The 5,153-nt window shown below is 46.0% G+C and overlaps 1 pseudogene; it reads left to right on the top strand.

Moving 5' to 3' along the window:
* The first annotated feature begins 2,956 nt into the window (after nt 1-2,956).
* On the top strand, nt 2,957-4,349 carry LOC147890302 (dammaradiene synthase pseudogene; annotated as a pseudogene).
* Nucleotides 4,350-5,153: the final 804 nt, after the last annotated feature.

The following is a 5,153-nucleotide window of genomic DNA, read 5'->3' as shown; positions in this document are numbered from 1 at the left end:
AATTGTGTGCCTTGTCGTACTTGTACTGTTGATAGACTTGCGCCCACTTCTTTTTATAGCTCTCACTATCCTTATAGAAGTCATGATAGGTGGAAGCCAACTGGGTTGCAACCTTGCTCCAGAGGTCAATGCCTTGTTTCTGAGGATTGTTGAATTCCTCATGCATACCACCCCTTATATGTATGAGCTGGTCTACTCAATAGTCCTTCCAAAATCCAGAGCCTTTACCGCATCCTTGTCTGTACCATCATCATCCAAATCCACTTTTGACACCTTCTTTTTTGAGACTCTCGGTTTCTTTACTGCTTTTCCACCATTTCCTTCAACCTCCACCACTTCATCCCCTGCAATAGCCTTCTTCTTTGAGGCCTTCGCCCTTTTAAGGGTTCTAAATCAATGCCACTATCAGTTTCCTAGCTCTTTGGGGTAAGTGGGCATGGACTTGGGGGCTTATGTCCCCTAGCAGGCATTGGTGGATGGAACATTAAGGATGATCCTGCTACTGAAGGAGATGTCAACAATGCAGTAAATCCATGAGGTGGTAAAGAAATGGGCATATGGGCCTATGGTGGAGTGAAGGGAATTGAGACAGGTTTGGATCCATATCACAAAATGAAAACCTACGTGCAGAAAAATATCCAATTTCAATGTGAAGACATATATCAACGTGCATCACAATGTAATAAACATAGAATTTTCACTCCAAAAAGCAATGACAGTAGCATTTTACAGGAGCTGAGCTGTAGATTGGAACATAACATGTAATAAACACAAAATTTTCACTCCAAAAAGCAATGACAGTAGCATTTTACAGGAGCTGAGCAATGACAGTAGCATTTTATGGGAGCTGAGCTGTAGATTGGAACATATCTTGCTTGACAAGGAAAAGATCAACTATGATGCAAATACAAGAATTTGTCAGCGTAGGAAAAGCTACCTAAAATGCCTATTAACGATAGAGTTAACGTGTGGACTTTTCTAGAATACTCAAAGCGTTATTGGTAAACATGAGTTTACAATCTTTGTAATGACATTTTCTATGGAAAGAGAGCATGTGCTATCAGCAAATTGATCAACGTGTATAACAACATAAAATCCATCGCAGCATTTCACAGGAGTTTTGAATGGGCATTTCGTATTCTCTTCTGGACAGCATGTTATCAATGAAGTTGAATCCTACACATCTGATGAAATGATTGTCAACACTGCACTCATTACCTACGTGAGCACCATGAGACTATGGGTTGCAATGTACTTGGGATGAAAGTAGCGAGCAACCAATGCAGGTACCAGCAGAGCGCAGACAGAAAATGCTCAAAGGAAGGAACAGAGATCAAAGTGCAGAAGAGGGTGATGGTGGGAGGTGGGTGAGGGAATAACGCGGGAGTATCTGGTAGGTACAAAATGATTGGTCTTTTGCAAAGCGCCAAGGAGTTGGGCGTGGGTGCCAAGCTGGAAGGATCTCCATGAACCATGGCCGTGAGCTGGATGACCAGCTCAGCGATTGAGGATCCTTGCCGCCAGACAGTGTGAACTCTACCAAAAGCAGCACCCATTTCCATTGGTTCCTTCCTTTGCAATTAGGCTGCCATTGGGTAGTGTGAACCATGCCTAAGGAAGGGCTTGCTGCCCACACCATATTTGGGGGGCAGGGGAGTTCACCACTTCACTCTATCGCTCTGCACTGATAACTCTACGTTTCTTCGGGCACTCACGTCTTCTTGGGTTCGATAGCTCTTTGTATGAGACGTCCCATGAAACTAGCAACACCATAGTCAAGTTGCAAGCTTTTGCAGGCATGTGGCTGCCACGTCAGGAGAAACGAGCCACAGTTTTTACTTCGACAGGACTCCAACTAATGGTAATGAGATTTACGAATTTTTATTGGAAGGGGGGACATTAGGCCTATTTCCACGCAGCCTAAATGCTCACATCCGGGTGCAAGAGTGGCCACTCATGACAGTTCACGTGAGGAAAGCTCAGGCGAGTGAGCTCATGCCAGCACTGATTCTAAGACGAATCATTCAAAATTCGTATGACGCTTTTCACAACCTAGGTGTGAGTTTGGCCACCACACCTGAGTGCGTGGAAAAGGCCCATAGTGTCACATTGTTCTCTTCAATCTCTCTCTCCACCAGCCATGTGTCCTGACTCCTGGTCTCTCCCCCTTTACATAAAAACTCTCTCTCTCGCCCCCCCCAAACACACACACTTGGTACTTTCTGCTTTTCAGAAAATGAAAATGAAATAGGTAAAGTACGTACTAGTTTCATCAGGCTGCAAGTTACGGAATTCATAAGTACAAACAGCACTCACAGCGCCAGGAGTACGTAGCGACTCCCAGTTGGTTCCTAGAGGCTAGTGGTGCCTGGTGGCTAGTTTGGCTGGACCGTGGCACCATGCAGTAGGCAAGGCCTACGATGGTCATGAGACATCCACGCTGTTTGTAGTAAAGCACTCGTGTGTAGCGACTGTTGTGGTTTGGTTTTACCCCTAGCGTGTCGAGACTCGAGACTCGAGAGTCAAGAGCCCAAGACCACGACCGCCTCGGGACATCACGGTGGAGTTATCAGACTGTATCTCTGGAGTCTGTAATAAACTGGAGCGCAGGCAGACAGGAGTTGGGTGTCGAGTAGAGTCGGGGCTCGGGTACCCGATTGCTGGCTCGTTTGAATCTCTGTGCTTGGTGATTCCTTCTCTTTATGTATGTTTGCAACTTCGAGTTGCAACAGGCCATATGTTGTGGGTTCTTGGAAGTTCGGGTTATCATCACCACGGAGAGAAGATGCTCCTTCCGGAATGTCCGGAATAAGTTAATTTTACATTTTGGTCATTTTGTTCATTTTGGCCATCCGGCACACTAGGAATCCAGAGTCCATCAGAGGTAGGGACTTGGGAGGGTGATAAACTCTGGATCAAATCCAGCTTGGTGTTCTCTCTGAATCTATTTAGCACGATGCATCCGTACAATCAGGACCTTTCCTTCAACCCCGAGGCAGTTCCAGCAGCAGGAAGTGCAACTGGACTTTCATTGGACGCAGCTATTACGCGCAGCCAAGAATTTCTTCTCTCCATGCAGTACCCCGAAGGCTACTGGTGGGCAGAGCTGGAGAGCAACGTCATATCCTTTGAAGAAAGTAGAGAAATACATCCGAGAAAGGCAGCGAGGCAATGGTAGTTGGGAACTATGCTACGGAGATGGTGGCGAGTTGAGCGTCACCATAGAGACGTACTTCGCGCTTCGTCTGATGAATGTTCCGACATCCGATCCAGCCGTCGAGAGAGCACGTAGTTTCATCCTCCAGCATGGTGGTATCACCAAAGCCCGCGTTTTCACTCAACTGCATCTTGCACAGATCGGTGGCTACGACTGGCGTGGTATCCCTTCCGTTCCTATCTGTGTGATGCTCCTGCCCAACTGGTTCCTGACAACCATTTATGAAATGTCTAGCTGGGCGCGGAGCTGCACGGTACCTCTAATGATCGTCTTCGATCGGAAGCCCGTCTTCTTGACCAATCCCGCCATCTCTCTTGACGAGTTATATGTGGAGGGAAGGAAGCACGCCAAGGTTTGGCACCGTTTCGGGGTGACTGGACGGATGGTTTCATCGTTCTGGATTTTGCTTTCAAGCTGGCGGAGAAATTGAAGCTGGTGCCATTCCGACATACGGCACTGAAAGCAGCAGAGAAAAGGGTGATCGAGCGGCAAGAAGAGACGGGTGATTGGGCTGGGATATTTCCAGCTATGAGCTATTCTTTGTGGGCCTTGATCACGCTGGGTTACAGCGTTTCAGACCCTATCATTCACCGTGGCCTTGAAGCGCTTCGAGCCTTTTCCCTAGAGACTGAAGACGAGTACTGGGTGCAATCCTGCATCTCTCCCGTCTGGGATACTGCCTTGGTCATGCGTTCACTGGTCGATTAAGGCCTTCCCCCCGATCATCCAGCTCTTCAACGAGCTGGAAACTGGCTGTTGCGGAAGCAGATCCTGCAGGAGGGCGATTGGGCGGTCAAGAATAAAGGTGCAGGCAGGGCTGGAGGCTGGGCTTTTGAATTTCAGAACCGCTGGTATCCAGACGTAGACGACACTGCGGTAGTCTCTGAGAGCCATACAGCTTCCAAACGAGGCCCTGAAGCAAGAGGCTATAGTACGGGCTCTGGAATGAATAAATAGCATGCAATGCAAAGCGGGAGGTTGGGGAGCTTTTGACAAAGATAACGATCAGAATTGGCTAAATGCCACTCCATACGGCGATCTAAAGGCGATGATCTACCCCAACACGTCCGACGTTACCGCCAAGATGATAGAGATATGGGGAGGCTTCAAAACGAAAGCTTGGTGTTGTTAGCATCTTCTTCGCTTCATCTGTTGATGCGGGCATGGTATTTGGTGCAGGCAACATCTACTGGAGCAACCTATCACAATTCAAACATACATAGGCTTTGAATAATGATGATTCTTAAAGCAACAAAGAAGTCATGTCACTAATCCTACAGCTTAGAATACCTATAAGACATTGAGCATTAAGCTTAGAATCCTACAGCCTGACATTGAGCAAACATTTACAGACTCCTATATTCTTTGAATTAGAGTGATAGAAGTTTGTATTTGTTTGCTCAATGGTAGGCTATTGAAGCTTCACGTGGGAAAAAAGAGAAGGAAAGAGAGAGGAAAAGAGAGGGAAAAAGAGGAGAAAAAAGAGAGAAAAGAGAGGAGAAAAAGGAGAAAAGAGAGGAGAAAAAGGAGAAAAGAGAGGAAAAAAGACAAAAAGAGAGGAGATAAGAGAGAAAAAGAGAGAAAGTGAAAAGAGAAAAAGTGGGGATAAAAGAGGAAAAAAGACAAGGAAAGAGAGGAAAATAGACGAAAAGAGGAGATAAAAGAGAAAAAGAGAGGAGAAAAGAGACGAAAAGAGAGGATAAAAGAGAGAATGATAAAAGAGAGTCACAATTCAAACATACATAGGCTTCGAACAATAATGATTCTCAAACATACATGATGATTCTCAAAACAAATAATATCCAAATAATGAGTCAAATTAATGCATGAGCTAACCTCATTAAGGCCGAGACACTTGTATCCGACCACCCATAGTTTGCTTACAGATTCAAGATTGAGAGACCAGCCCGTAGTTTAGACATCCTAGTACCCTCGT

This window comes from Dipteris shenzhenensis, chromosome 19 (genome assembly GCF_047967505.1).
Source record: "Dipteris shenzhenensis isolate YYH24624 ecotype China chromosome 19, Dip_SZ_1.0, whole genome shotgun sequence".
Classification (NCBI taxonomy): Eukaryota; Viridiplantae; Streptophyta; class Polypodiopsida; order Gleicheniales; family Dipteridaceae; genus Dipteris; species Dipteris shenzhenensis.
The sequence above is the reverse complement of the archived record's forward strand: the minus strand, read 5'-3'. Positions and strand labels throughout refer to the sequence as shown.